The 16355-nt window shown below is 43.5% G+C and overlaps 1 pseudogene; it reads right to left on the bottom strand.

Moving 5' to 3' along the window:
* Nucleotides 1-368: 368 nt before the first annotated feature.
* On the bottom strand, nucleotides 369-733 carry LOC115867343 (cytochrome c oxidase subunit NDUFA4 pseudogene; annotated as a pseudogene).
* Between the last annotated feature and the right edge of the window lie 15622 nt (nucleotides 734-16355).

Genomic DNA, 16355 nt, shown 5'->3' with positions numbered 1-16355 from the left:
CAACTTGGTAACAATTCAAATATGACTCCAGGGTAGAGCCTTCACATAGAGCAATAGAACTCTAGCATTGATATAATCATTTTTACGACGGAAATAACAATAATAGTAACAATAACTAATAATAGTACCAATCGTACCAACATTTGGGATACTTTCATATAACACTTTTCTTATTGACTTATTTAATCACAATAATGCCGCGAGGGAGGTTTCATTATTATCCCCATTTCACAGATGCAGAAACTTGGGCGCAGAGGGGGGAGGTAACTTTCCCAGTTCCATGCTTGTCCATAAATTTGTAGTCCTTTTTCTTTTGTCTTTTTTCAAGTTTCAGACTATTTATTAATCAGTGTAAACCCCAGCACAATACACCAACATGATTTCGTGCATTTAGAGGGGAAATATTTCCTGGTTAAGTGGAAAATTGTGCAGGTGGCTTCTGGAAGAACTTCATTCTAAGCAGTTTTATAGTGAAACATTTCATTTAGAAGTCTGGACCTTCTCTCTTCAGTTTGCTGTAATCTACATTCACTGAATAGAACTTGTACTGATCATTGGGACCCAGTTTGTTCCAGGGTTCTGGGTTATCCTTTCTGTTCCAACTGACATCTGGATTGAACAACGCCAGGTGCGAGACATACAGCGCTGCTCCAGTACCTCCCACTCCAGTAAATATGAAGATAGGGATCAAGCTAGGATGCCTCTTGGCCTGAATGATGATCTGGAGAAGCATGGTTGCGACAGAAGCCTCGAGTCCAGACGGAGAGAACAACAAACTTTCAAGGCCTGGGACTAAACAGTCTACCGTATTCCTTTTTCTTGACAACTGCTTTCACCATGGGATGTTCCACTGAGAAGCAGACTAGTTTGAGGCTTGCTCTGTGTTGTTGTATTATTCAAGTTATTTTGCTAGAGAGCCCGGGAAACCAACTCAAATTTGCTGAAGCACTATGGGAATATATCGGTGATGTGTATCCAGTTTCAGGCACGGCTGTATCCAAGTGACTAAATGGTGGCTTGCATGCTCTCTCACGCGCTCTCTCTCTCTTTCTCCTCTCCCCCCACCATGCCCAAGCGTGTGAACACCCAGGCATGAGCGCGCGCGTGCATACACACACACACACACACACACACACACACACACTTTCTCCACCTCTAGAGTTGCCTACCTCTCTGCTAACATGGTTAAACTGACTAGCATCACACCTACATCTAAAAGTCTAGAGTTTGGGACTTCCCTGGTGGCGCAGTGGTTAAGAATCCGCCTGCCAATGCAGGGGACACGGGTTCGAGCCCTGGTCCGGGAAGATCTCACATGCCGCAGAGCAGCTAAGCCTGTGCGCCACAGCTACTGAAGCCCGCGTGCCTAGAGCCCATGCTCCGCAGCAAGAGAAGCCACAGCATTGAGAAGCCCGCGCACCACAATGAAGAGTAGCCCCCTCTCGCCGCAACTTGAGAAAGTGGCGCACAGAAACGAAGATAAATAAATAAAGTCTAGAGTTTGGTAAAAAGACAAGGCTTTTCCCTCTGAAGTCCCAGCATGAATCTGGCCTTGAGTCTTGTGGACCTGTCTTGAGTCACCTAATATCCCTAAACCCATCACTGTGGTCAAGTGGAAGGCAACCTTGGCTTGGCCTGACCTGAGCCAATTGCCCATCTTCACTGGGTGGGGAGAGGGTTTGGCTCCACCTAAACTGTGTGAATCAAGGCTGAGAAAGGCAAATTGAGATGTCGGTATTCAAAGAAGGTGGGAGTCCATGCAGGACAGACCAAAATAACAGACATTCGTTGCCACTGCCAGCAAAGCAGTCAGTGGTAGACACTGGATGATATTTGACCACAAGGTTGAGTGTAGGGAATCTTTGTCTTTGGATTGGATGTCCAGTAGCCTGCTTTTTCCCTACAAAGCTTGCTGACCAAAGTCCTTTTAAAGATTCTAACAGTTTTGAATTCATGACTCATGGGTCACTCAAGAAACGGAGCCACTGCCGTATTTTTACTTCTATTTTGATATTCATTTATTCATTCAACAAATATTATTGCAGCCCTAACTAGGTGTAAGGATCTTGAAATACAGAGGTGAATCGGTGTCATGGCCCTGGCTTACATTCCAGCGAGGGACTTAATATCCATTTAATGTAGGTTTGCTTGACTACATAAATCACGCGAAGCTTTTGAATATAATGTTGGATTTTCCTATGACACCATGGATAGAATTTCAAATAGTAGCAGGTAGTCAATACATGTTTGCTGATTGATTATATGATGGTAAAGATTCATCCTTGTGTATCATTATTTTTTCTCTATTGTTTATCTGTTCCTAGACCAATCAGATCATGAGTGATGGAGACCAGCTATGTTTCCGAGAACATTGATGTAATGCTATTTCTTACAGGTGGTGGAAATGGAAATTATTTGCTATGGGAACCCCACGTCTACTAATTATTGGCGTGGTGGTAAACGTGTGTGGGAATGGGAGGTCTTACAACTGTCTTTCTTCCCTTTCTGTATTTTTGCTACCTTTGATCTGGAATTTTAATCTTATTGGGTTAAATTATTTCTGGTGAGGTGTTCAAAGACTTTCAAGTATCTCTGCCTTTTAGAACATTAGCTTCTTTGTTGTGTGTTTTTTCCTAACTATTCCAAATATAGTATAATGACCAGAAAGCAGAAAGAAAAACCGTTTATGTTCTTGAATTTGATATCATATTCACAGCTTCCACTTAGTAACTTTCTAGTTCTTAGTTTCATTTCAGTGTCATTTCCGAGGTGCCTGCCAGGATTATAATCATTTCCATCCAAGTTTCTATACATTTAGGGAATAAGTTGCTTCATTTGATTTAAACATAAGACCTTAATATCTGTATTCATACACGGCTCAGAGCTCCTAGTAGAGTTATTGTAGAGCTAGACTACTGTGCATTATTTAATATATTTATTAATTCATTAAGCAAATATTTACTGAACACCTACCACGTGTGAAGGTGGTCAAAAGGTACAAACTTCCAGTTATAAAATAAATAAGTCCTGGGGATGTAACATACTGCACGGTGACTGTAGTTAGTAATACTGTATTGTACATCTGAAAGTTGCTAAGAAAGTAAATAGACCTTAAAAGTTCTCAGCACAAGAAAAAAATTGTAACTATGTGCAATGGTGAATGTTAACTAGACTTGTTGTGGTGGCCATTTCACAGTGTGTGTGTGTATATATATATATATATATATATATATATATATATATATATATCAAATCATTACATTGTACACCTGAAACTGATATAATGTCAATTAAATCTCAATTTTAAAAAGTATCAACAACAAGGTCCTACTGTATAGCACAGGGAACTATATTCAATACCTTGTGATAAACCATAATGGAAAAGAAAAAAATGAAATGAAATAAATAAATAAGTTCGTACTCTCAAGGGCTAGGAAGAGATGTAAACCACAGAATGGGGGAGAGTAGTCAGGGAAGGGCCCTTAGATTGGGGGAGTGTATTAGCTTGGTGGCCATAACACAATATCACAGATAGAGCGGCTTAAACAACAGAAATGTGTTTTCTCACAGTTCTAGAGGTTAGAAGTCCAAGGTCAAGGTGCCAGCAGTTTTGGTTTCTTCTGAGGCCTCTCTCCTTGGCTTACAGATGGCCATCTTCTCACTGTGTGTTCACTTGGTCATCTCTGTGTGTCTTTGTCTGTGCTAATCTCTTATTCTTATTAGGACACCAGTCATATCGAATTAGGGCTACCCTTACAAACCCTTTTTAACTTAATCACCTCTTTAAAGGCCTTATTGATGAATATAGTCACATTCTGAGATGCTGAGGGCTAGGGCTTCAATATGAATTCTGGAAGGACACAATTCAGCCCATAACGGGGGTTCAGGGAGGTCCTCTCTGAGGAGGGGAGACATCTGAGCAGAGACCAAATGAGGGAACGAGTCACAGGTGTAGGGTGAGTCATCTGGGGGAAGAGCACTTCTGGCAGGGGGACAGTGGGTGCACAGGCTCGAGGCTGGAGGCTGGAATATCAAGGAGGCCATGGTGAACAGAACCCATGAGGGAGGGCAAGGATGCCAGAGATTCAAGCAGAGGCCAGCCATGAGGAAACCTGGAGGCATGGTGAAGACTGAATTTTCTTCCGAATGTCATGGGAAGTCAGGGGAGTGTTTTTTGTTTTTGTTTTTGTTTTTGTTTTTTTTTGCGGTACACAGGCCTCTCACAGCCGCGGCCTCTCCCGTTGCAGAGCACAGGCTCCGGACGCGCAGGCTCAGCGGCCATGGCTCACGGGCCCAGCCGCTCCGCGGCATGTGGGATCTTCCCGGACCGGGGCACGAACCCGTGTCCCCTGCATCGGCAGGCGGACTCTCAACCACTGTGCCACCAGGGAAGCCCTCAGGGGAGTGTTTTGAGCAAGGCAGGGACATAATTTCACATATGTTTGTAAAGGATTATTTTTAAATTTGCAAAGATTTTCTGTAGACTCCCAAGAATTCACTTGGAAAGATCATACTGATCATGAAACCCAGAAAAGTTGAGATGCAGACCTCAGCGGTTACTCTCCACTGATTTCCTAGGAATTCCTTCCCTCAAAGATGAAGGTATCAGCTAAGAATTCTTTGGAATACTGGATTACTACTGATGTTTCTCCTGCCACATACAATGATGCTGAGTTTCTGACAAGAGAAATATCTCGCTCAATTTGCATATATGGAAAAATACCCTTTTCTTGAAGAGAAACTTTGGTTCTGATGATTGGGTCTGTAGTAGTTTATTTATAAGGAGTGATGTTGAATTGACATCACTTGGGACAACTTGAGTCAGGGCAAAACTCTGAGGTGTCTTTTCCATCTTTGACAAATGTCATCTCTAGAATAGATGAAGTAACAAGAGAGAAAACCAATTACTTTGGAAGTCTTGAGCAACCTGTCGCCAAAAAATAAGGGATCTCCACAAAGCAAGTCACATACCTAGACCCTATTCTGAAATAACCAGAGACTGGGCATTCTAAAGCCCCATGTACGGGAAGCCTGCACGACACTGGATTATAACCCCAACCATCAAGACATTTTAAGTCACTTAAAATGGCCATATCCATCTGTACAGGGTATTTGTGTTGTACTCAGATTCAGGCACTATACTCAGTAGAAAACATATTTGTTGGATAGATTGGTAGTCATTTTCGTGGGAACTTGTGAACATGAGCCGTCAACTTTTCCCTCTTGTATCTCCATTAAGCTTTGTTACTGAAGGCTGTCTTCTGGAATCTGTAAAAAACTTCCTCATATAGAAGAGTATAACGATTTTGGACACACACACACACACACACACACACACACACAGAAACTTTCAACTGTAATCTCCTGGTTAGAGATAGTAGAATTTTAGGTGAGATCAGTTAGATTTCAAAAATAACAATAGGTCACTTTTTCAGTCTCTCTTCTTTTGGAAACACACTCTCTGTTTTATGAATGGCGAGAAGGTAAATAGAAAACAAATTTATCTAGTATATGCCATGGAAATCGTTTAGATAACTGGAAACAACTTCAATATGAATATGAAAGCTTCCCTCACCCCCAAAGGGAGAGAAAATGTACTAAGCTACGCTGGCCAAAGAATTAGAATTATATATGTGTGACTTTCCATATCTAAATCCAAACATTCCTTGTTTAGAACATTCCTCTAAAGATTGTCTTCTGGCCCCTGAAGACACGAAATGGCCCGGGATCACAATACATTTTCACAGAGTCTTGGTACTGAAGGATAGAATTCAAGGCATTAGGCAGAATATCTCAGTCAAGTTCTCCAGCATTTTGAAGCTATCCTTGAAGGCTGCATTAAAAGGAAAGCACAGCGGTAAAGTAATGTCTCATTTGCTTCAATAAGCAAAGTTGGAGATTATTTATGATAACACAGTCATCAGAAGAATGTGTTCCTGTGCATTCTGAAGACATGAAGCCTCACTTTGAGTCTTACTATTAAGTCCTTGCTGTGAAGGGGTGGTAGGTGTGATTAAGCTGTTAGATTAGCAAGGTTCTACTGCATTTTCGCTTTAAGCCAGAGAGCTTTCACAGCTGAGCTGTAATGCTCTGAAAATGCCTGCATAACAAGATCCAGACGTGGAGTTGAATCCCAAATGGTAAACGGCCAACGGCATTTATCCACTATTACATTGCCGAAGCCATAAAGAGTCAGCACGTCTGAAAAGACACTGTGTCTAAGTCCCAAGGCGTAGAGGAAGCCAGCGCAGAAAACAGGTGGCTCTTTCAATAATAACATACCGCTACAGGGTGGGAAGGCAGCTGCATTTTCTAGAGACTACCAGCGTGAACTCCAGTCCCTTCTTAGAAGTCAAGTAGAAAGAATGAACCTAAACTATCCTGTTGATGACTAAATGTTACATTTAGCTCCCTGGAGTCCATGCTTGGAAGAAAATTTCAAGGAATCACATTTAGCTTGCTGGCCAAGTGGGACTTGCCACATACTTGAGTAAACACAGGTTTCCTAATAAACTGCCTTCCTTAGAAATCTGAAGTACTGAAATCCTTGAGTTCAGGAGGACGTAAATATCTCAGGGAGGCAGGAAAATGGATCAAGTTGTAGAACGATAGAGCTAGAAAGAAAACCAAGTGCACCTTACAGCAGATAGCTAAAGGAGTGTGAGAAATTACACTGTAGAAAAGTACATTGCAGCTGCCAAGTTGAGGCTCTAGCTTGCAAAGTCGCCTGGACCCATGAATAGGTTGAATCTTGTACAGACCCTATTTGCCTGGCTTGATAGACTTTCATTTCCCATGAGATTGATACGTTTGGCAGGTGTGACTCTGGACCCGTGCTGAGCAAAATAGGGGAACACAGAACTCCAAGGCTTGGCCTTGGGCTTGGAGAGGTAGTAAGTGAACATGCACACCTTCAACAAAGGCGACAACATGCTGGTGGGGTTTTAGCGATAGATTTTAATGAAGTTAGGAAGAGTTTAGTGATTGTGACCAAGAACAGAAAGGTAAATGTTTCCTTTGCTTCATTGGTAGCTTATCAGAAGAGTCACAATATCAGGACCGCTGGATCTAGAAAAGTGAACGAAATCTATCAGTGACTCCACTGACAGCGTCCAAAGCCACAGAGGGCGAAGGTATTACTGTTTTCTAGGAGGATGAAAGATGACATTTAATTGGTTATCTTTGCAAACTTGGGGATAGAAATATGAAACGAAACCTTTACCCAGGATCGAAAGTAACCATCATTGTCTTAATTATATATACAAGCTCCTTGACTCCTTTTGGTCCTAATGGTTCCTCTCTTTCACAGACAAAACATTTTAGTACATTGATGTCCTTAAATGTATTCCATAGAAATTATTTTGAATGGGGAAAGTCCAAGAAGAAAAAATAAGATACATTTTATCTTCTACATGGAATACGTAAAAATAGGTTTCTGACTGCGTATCTGCTATCACATCACCTAGGAGTGACTGGGTGGATTTTTACTGGGTTGGAGGGCACGTTTGCAATGATGTAACGTGAAATATGGACTCTGTGGTGAACCTTGCTCGGAGTTGGGTCCTGCAGGGCTACTTCAAAGAGAATGACAACCATCACTCAAAGATGTGGACCTGGCAGCGTGGGGTGAGGTGTATGGCTGCCAATGACCAAAGAAAAAACACACCATATGTATTATCTTAGGTCAGCTTCTCCCGGAAACAGACTTGGAAATGAAGATTCACGTGCAAGGAATTTTTAAAGGAGTTGCTCCCTGGGGAAAATCAGAGGGGATGGGGTGGGAGTGGGAGGCCAGACAGGCAGGACAGAGAACGCAAAGAAGCCAAGCCAGGGACAGGGAGCCATTGCAGGCAAGTCCGAGCCTCAGCCTGACCCTGGGAGGGCCGTGGAGTGTAAGTTACACCTCAGACTTGATCCCAACTCTGGGCAGAGAGCTGAGCTTTCATGTTGGGTACCAGTCAGTCATCGACCAACGGCCCCCCAGGAGCATCTTAATTCCAGTCTTCTGAAGAGAGTCACTGGTGCTGGCCATGGGATGCAAACATAGAAGCCAAGGGTAAGGCATCCAGAAATGGAAAAAGAATTTTGAGGGGATCACAGAGACACCCAGTAGTTCATCACATGTATCAAAACCTGTGTACAGGACAAGGAATAGGTATTTCAGATGAGTCCAGAATTCTAAAGGCAGACACTTCAAATTGCAGAAGCTGGTTTTCAGTTGAGCTGCTTCCCTCACGGGTGGGCAGCCCGTTGCAGCTGGCAGCAGCGGAGGTGTGTATACTTGGTCATACTTTTGAACAATGGCTGGTGATTCCCCTTCGTAGCTGCTGTATAATCTTAGGTGCCTGCTGAGCTCTTCTCCTGCTGCCCTCGTTGCGGTGGCTGCAGGACTGCTCTGGGGATACATCTGACCCAAAACACCTAACAAGCCTCCTTCTTATTCAACCTGTGTCTGGAGGAACCCTTTTTTTCTTTCTCTCCAGACTGAGGGAAGGAGAGGCTGAGACAGTTCTCTTTGAGAAGACTGCATAGTCAAGGGCTAGATTCTGTGATACAAATACTGTAAGAGTGTCATGAAAATGCAAGTTAATTAGGATTGGAGGACTCATGGAAGGATTCTTGGAGGAGATGGGGCTTCATCTTGGCCTTGTAAATCAGTGGAATTCAGAGAGGTGGAAGACAGAAGGAAGGGCAACCTGGCCGAGGGAAACAAACTGGGTGGAGGCACAGAAGCGAGACCCGATATGAGCTTTAATGGCACAAGCTGAAGACTAGCTTAGCCCAAGTAAAGAATCACGGCACAAAAGGCTAACTGTTGGGACTTCTCTGGTGGCGCAGCGGTTAAGAATCTGCCTGCCAGGGCTTCTCTGGTGGCGCAGTGGTTGAGAGTCCGCCTGACGATGCAGGGGACATGGGTTCGTGCCCCGGTCCGGGAAGATCCCACATGCCACGGAGCAGCTAGGCCCGTGAGCCATGGCCGCTGAGCCTGTGCGTCCAGAGCCTGTGCTCCGCAACGGGAGAGGCCACAACAGTGAGAGGCCCGCGTACCGCAAAGAAAAAAAAAGAATCCGCCTGACAATGCAGGGGACACGGGTTTGAGCCCTGGTCCGGAAAGATCCCATGTGCCGCGGAGCAACGAAGCCCGTGCGCCACAACTACTGAGCCCGCGTGCCACAACTACTGAAGCCCGTGTTCCTAGAGCCTGTGCGCCACAACAAGAGAAGCCACAGTGAGAAGCCTGAGCACCGCAATGAAGAGTAGCCCCTGCTCACCACAACTAGAGAAAGCCCGTGCGCAGCCACGAAGACCCAACGCAGCCAAAAATAAATAAATAAATTTATTTAAAAAAAGGGGAAAAAAAGGCCGACCGTTGGTCACCCTGGGCCTGAAAATTGGGTCATGGTCTTAAGCCGTCTCCCACTCCTGCTTGCTTCCGCTTATTTCTGATTCTCTGCCAATTCCCCACTCAGGCTTGCTTTCCATCAAGCTGCGACGTGCGCTGGACCATCCTCCTAATTAATACGTGCCAGGTTCCATGAGCTGACAAGCTTTCAATACAGAGGAACAAATGATACAAGCCAGGACGAAAAGCAGAACAAATAAAGACGGCAGGGGGGGCTTCGAGTGAACAGCATCAGGGAACAGGCAAATTTCTGAGACTTTTTGGAAAAGGGGAAACCTGATGTGTTAATTAGGTGTCTGTGTCAGTAATAAGCCTGCTCAGAGGAAGGTAATGAAAGAAACAAAAGGGGCAGCGGAGGGGGCTGTTCAGGCAGAATGGAAGTTACGGTGTAAGGAGAGGGGGGAGAGTTTATTATTCTTCTCTGTTATTTTATGTACGTCTGTGGTCTGTTGGCTCCGTGAGACAGGACTCGGCCTTCTGTGTTTTGTAAAGCCCCACGAATAAAGAGCTTTGGGTATAAATGACATTGCAGTTTCTGCCCCCAGGACCCATTTCAACAGGAAGTACTGCAGCCTTACCAGCTCCAACTGGTGGCGGATTTGGGCTTTTCTGAGCATATCTGACTCAGAGGAACTGTCTGCTGCTGAGATGGGCCAATAGAAGGGTTCAAAGCAAGAGGAAGCACAGCGGGGCCATGAGGCACCAGAACACCCACAATGAGGGAAGAGGGCTGTGGAGCCTAAGCTTTCATCCAGCTTCAGTCCACTTGGCCGAGGGGATATGAACTCAGGCACTGGAATCAGATAGATGTGGTTCTAACCCCAGCTCTGCCCCTTGCTGGCTCTGTGGTCAGACCTTCCAGCTGGTACTACTGAGCCGAGAAAAGACAGTCTCTCTTCTACGCCGCTGCCAGATTCATTTTCCAAAAGTGCAGCTTCAGATATATCTTTCTGCTGTTCAGAACCGGCTCCCAACTACTTAGCCGGGTGGGTCCCTGCAGGCTTTGGGGACTGAGCGAGTTACTTACTCCTACACCTCACTCTCTTCTTCTGTGAAGTAAGGATAATAGTCACTGCATTGTTGCACTGCTGTAAAAATTAAAGATAATCCTTATAAAGCACTGGGGACATACCAAGTGGTCAGTTAACATTCATTTTCATTATCTGTTAAGGGACTGCTTGAGTGCAAAGCCCAGCTCTCCACTTGCTGGCTCTGTGATCTTGGGCAAATTTCTTAATTTCTCTATGCCTCAGTTTCTTACCTGTAAAACAGAGTTGTTGCAGGGATTAGATGAGTTAATGCCTCTTAAGCATCTTGAGCAGTACTGGGTGTTCAGTGAGCTTTAGTTTTCTGTTATTATGCTGTCACTGTCATTAGCAGCGCCATCACCATCATCATTTAGATCTGAGAGAAAAAAGGACATTGGGAATATGTGTATTGAAAACTGTCCCTGAGGTTGCCTGGGTAGGGGAAACAGTGGAAGGAGCGACTGGACACTCTCCACGCTCCTCACCAGGGATTCAGGCAGGTCCCTGGGTCACTGGGACATTTATGATGAGGGAGGGGCTTCCGGATACGGAGGCCTGTGGCCTCTGGCTGTTCTCTCCTGGCCTGTCTGGCTCTAATGCTGGGCCCCCTCCCATCCCAAGCCAGCTGGAAATGGGGGGTAAATCTTCCCAAATCAGCCTGTGGTGATCATGGGGGTTAAGTGGAGAACTCGTGTTCTCTCTGCTGTCATGAGTGTTCCTCAGGGAAAGTTTGTTATGTGGACCAAGGTGGGTAGTCATTGCTTCCCTTTCTAAAGGTAATGGGTAACATTACACCAATTTTGTGTCATGTCCCTGAGGCTGTCAAACATGTCCCCACCTCTTTGCCAAAGGGATGGCTATGCAACCCAAACAGGGTAAATCAAAATCATTATGGGCGGGGCTTCCCCGGTGGCGCGGTGTGTTGGGAGTCCGCCTCCCGATGCAGGGGACGCGGGTTCGAGCCCTGGTCCGGGAGGATCCCACGTGCCGCGGAGCGGCTGGGCCCGTGAGCCATGGCCGCTGAGCCTGCGCGTCCGGAGCCTGTGCTCCGCAGCGGGAGAGGCCACAGCGGTGAGAGGCCCGCGTACCGCAAAAAAAAAAAAAAAAAAAAAATCATTATGGGGGTTTGTATGAGAGCTGGGTGTGAGGGTGGGGTAGGGGTGAGTTTCCTTCTCTTGCCCTGAGATCAAGAGAGGTAGGATAGGAGCCTAGATATGCCAGGGCATTCTTGCTGCCACATTGGAGAGATTCTATCTGAGAGAAGTCAAACCAAGTCAAAAGATAAACAGACAAACTCTTCATGTCATTGCTTGAGCCACTTGATACAGCCATGCCTGGAGGCAGCGCCCTCAGACATCCCAGGTACCTGAGCCAATTCATTCCCTAAAACTGATTGAATTGGGGTTCAGTCGCTTGTGCTGACTAATACGGTGCCTTTTTTTGCAACCATGAAAATTTTGCTTCATATACATGAAACTCATTTCTGTTAAGAATAATCAGGTGAAAAAAATAGTTGTTGGGAGTCAGCTAAGAGTGAGGAATAGAAAACTGAGGTACAGCAGAAGGCAGAGAAGAAGCACTGAAGCCTTGGGAAAGATCAAGGAAGCTGAGGGGAAGTAAACAAAGGCTGGAGACCAACCAGCTGGCTGAGTTTGAGAGGAGGCAGAGAACAGGGTCACATCTAAGAGGAACAGACAGCACAGGCCAGGCCGTGAGGTTATCATGGACACGGACAAGGTGTTGAATGACCTTACGTGTGGTGGCACAAACTCGGCAAGTCACTGCTCAGCTAGGCTGAGCTAATTAAATAAAAATTATCCGAATCATCTAAATCACGGAAGTCAGTGTGGGCTTAGATCCACATAGCCTTGGGTTCAGGGCCAGCTTTGGGACATTCAAGTTGAAGGATATTAGGGAAGTTATCGGACATCTCTGAACCTCAGTTTCCATTTCTGTACCATAGGGATAATAACACCTTTCTCACGTAATACGTAATGAGGCTACTATTTTATTCAAGTTATTCCATACCCCTGGGACCACAATAGGACATGAGAGAGAAGCCCCACAAGTCCATGCCAAAAAGTGCCAAACACACTGAATATGTGGATGAAGGATCCAACATAGAAGAAAAAACTTTTTAGCATGCCTATTATCTGCAAAAAAAGTGTTGATTTACAAGCAAATCATTGTGAAGCCATAGGGAAGGCAAATCTGAAAAGTGTCCAGACAGTAAAATATGGAAAATGGAAAAGTATGCAAGAGTCTTTATGAGTATTTTTAAATCTATAAATTATTATTAATGCTATTTTTATTTATTTTCCTATTTTCATAGTTCTATTTTAGTAAAAGAAAATGTTTTAAGAAAGTTTTTCTTGCCATTAGGCATTACATCCCTTTGTCATATTAGTTGATTCAAGCAAGCTTGACACAGAGTCGAGGAGGGTGGCATCCATCCTCCCATTTCTGTCCCAGGACAAAGAGGCAGGGTCTGGGGGTGGCTGTGAAGTAGCAGCACAGTTAGTCACTAGAGTAGCAAGGAGATAGAGTTCTCTGGGCTTGTGCTAGCGATGGTTCTCCTCCTGTGTGAGTTAGAGAGAACAGAATCAATAGGAAGGATCTAGATATCTATCTATCTATCTATAATGATAAAAGGAGGTTATCTATCTATCTATCCACAGAGTAGGGGGAAGAGAGAGAGAGATTGAGAGTTTGAGAGAAAGAGAGAGACAGAGCAAAAACAGAGAGACAGACACAGAGAATTTGAAGGTATTGGCTTACATGATTACAAAGACTGGTAAGTTCAAAACCTGCAGGGTACGCCAACAGGCTGGAGACCCAGGGAAGAGTTGTAGTTTGAGTCCAAAGTCCAAGCCTGCTGGCAGAATTCCCTCATCTTCCAGGAGGTCAGTCTTTTTCTTTTTCTATTAAGGCCTTCAACTGAGTGACTATGGAGGGTAATCTGCTTTATTTAAAATGTTAATCTTATTTAAAAATATCTTCGTAGAAACATCTAGAATAGTATTTGACCGAATATCTGACCTAACCAAATTGACACATGAAATTAACCATCATATATCCTCAAATGGTTTTTGGACCATTGACTTCCCAAATGAGGTCCTGGGGGTGGGTGGGGAACATGTCTGTGAGAGACTACCAACAAAACCCTAACCCTCATGTCCCCGTCTTGAGACTCCCTAAAATAACCAAGGTGAGGGCAATAAACGCCCAGGAGAGCAACTTGGGACTTCAGTCATGGAGAGTTGGGTCTTTCTATTAAAAGGTCTTTAAATTTAAATGTCTAGCTAGGCCTGGGCACATTTAGTAGATCCTGAAGGCTTCCATCTTTATACCCAGTGACCAGAATATGTTGGGACAGGGTACAGGCATTCAGTGATTGTTCGATGGATAAGCCTTCACAAGTGTTGGCATAGACAAGTGGCTTAGTCATTGGAAGCTGAACTGGAAATAAATGCTATGACTTGTGTTAGTCCAGTGGTCCATGTACAAGACCTTGATAGCAGTCTCCTGCAGTAATAGAAGAAGCCCCGCCTCCGGGTCTCAGCTCTCCCTCTGTCCATGAGCCTTAGGAGATTGTGCCACCCTCTCTAGGGTTCTCTTTTTTCTCATGACGATCTGTATGGCTTCTTCCAGTTTTCATGTCTACAATTCAGTAAGATTATCCAGATAGTGACCAAACAGCAGGATATGCTGTGTGGAATTCATACCAATGAAAGGAGATTCAGAGAAAGATGCCAACTGACCCCTGTTCCACCTTCTCTACTTGATTTCAGAGCAATTGCTTCTTTGAACAACAAGACCAAGTGAATGATTCTTTACCATCCTGGGATCTCATTCTCTTTTAATAAACTATTGGTTCAAATGTTTAAAGAGACATTTTAAAATTACCTAAAATTATAAAATATAAATACACATAAAGAAGAAATTTAAGATCCTATAATCACTGAACCCAGTGATTACCTCTGTCAACTTTTTGGTATCCATCCTTCCAGACATTTTCTATGAACATATATGCAATTTTATGTGTCAAAAAGAGGGGCCAGAGAAGCAAGAAGAACTACAATCCTGCAGCCTGTGGAACAAAAACCACATTCACAGAAAGATAGACAAGATGAAAAGGCAGAGGCTATGTACCACATGAAGGAACAAGATAAAACCCCAGAAAAACAACTAAATGAAGTGGAGGTAGGCAACCTTCCAGAAAAAGAATTCAGAATAATGATAGTGAAGATGATCCAGGACCTCGGGAAAAGAATGGAGGCACAGATCGAGAAGATGCAAGAAATTTTTAACAAAGACCTAGAAGAATTAAAGAACAAACAAACAGAGATGAACAATACAATAACTGAAATGAAAGGAATCAATAGCAGAATAACTGAGGCAGAAGAACAGATAAGTGACCTGGAAGACAGAATGGTGGAATTCACTGCTGCGGAACAGAATAAAGAAAAAGAATGAAAAGAAATGAAGACAGCCTAAGAGACCTCTGGGACAACATTAAACGCAACAACATTCGCATTATAGGGGTCCTAGAAGGAGAAGAGAGAGAGAAAGGACCAGAGAAAATATTTGAAGAGATTATAGTCGAAAACTTCCCTAATATGGGAAACAAAATAGCCACCCAAGTCCAGGAAGCACAGAGAGTCCCATACAGGATAAACCCAAGGTGAAACACGCCGAGACACAGAGTAATCAAATTGGCAAAAATTAAAGACAAAGAAAAATTATTGAAAGCAGCAAGGGAAAAACGAAAAGTAACATACAAGGGAACTCCCATAAGGTTAACAGCTGATTTCTCAGCAGAAATTCTACAAGCCAGAAGGGAGTGGCATGAAATACTTAAAGTGAAGAAAGGGAAGAACCTACAACCAAGATTACTCTACCCGGCAAGGATCTCATTCAGATTTGATGGAGAAATCAAAAGCTTTACAGACAAGCAAAAGCTAAGAGAATTCAGCACCACCAAACCAGCTCTACAACAAATGCTAAAGGAACTTCTCTAAGTGGGAAACACAAGAGAAAAAAAGGACCTACAAAAACAAACCCAAAACAATTAAGAAAATGGTCATAGGGACATACATATCAATAATTACCTTAAACGCGAATGGATTAAATGCTCCAACCAAAAGACACAGGCTTGCTGAATGGATACAAAAACAAGACCCATATATATGCTGTCTACAAGAGACCCACTTCAGACCTAGGGACACATAGAGACTGAAAGTGAGGGAATGGAAAAAGATATTCCATGCAAATGGAAATCAAAAGAAAGCTGGAGTAGCTATACTCATATCAGATAAAATAGACTTTAAAATAAAGAATGTTACAAGAGGCAAGGAAGGACACTACATAATGATCAACGGATCAATCCAAGAAGAAGATATAACAATTATAAATATATATGCACCCAACATAGGAGCACCTCAATACATAAGGCAACTGCTAACAGCTATAAAAGAGGAAATCGACAGTAACACAATAATAGTGGGGCACTTTAACACCTCACTTACACCAATGGACAGATCATCCAAAATGAAAATAAATAAGGAAACAGAAGCTTTAAATGACACAATAGACCAGATAGATTTAATTGATATTTATAGGACATTCCATCCAAAAACAGCAGATTATACTTTCTTCTCAAGTGCGCACAGAACATTCTCCAGGATAGATCACATCATGGGTCACAAATTAAGACTCAGTAAATTTAAGAAAATTGAAATCATATCAAGCATCTTTTCTGACCACAACGCTACAAGATTAGAAATCAATTATAGGGGAAAAAAACGTAAAAAACACAAACACATGGAGCTAAACAATACGCTACTAAATAAGCAAGAGATCACTGAAGAAATCAAAGAGGAAATCAAAAAATACCTAGAGACAAATGACAATGAAAACACGAC

Source organism: Globicephala melas, chromosome 2, assembly GCF_963455315.2.
Source record: "Globicephala melas chromosome 2, mGloMel1.2, whole genome shotgun sequence".
NCBI lineage: Eukaryota > Metazoa > Chordata > Mammalia > Artiodactyla > Delphinidae > Globicephala > Globicephala melas.
This window is presented reverse-complemented; position numbering and strand designations above follow the sequence as displayed.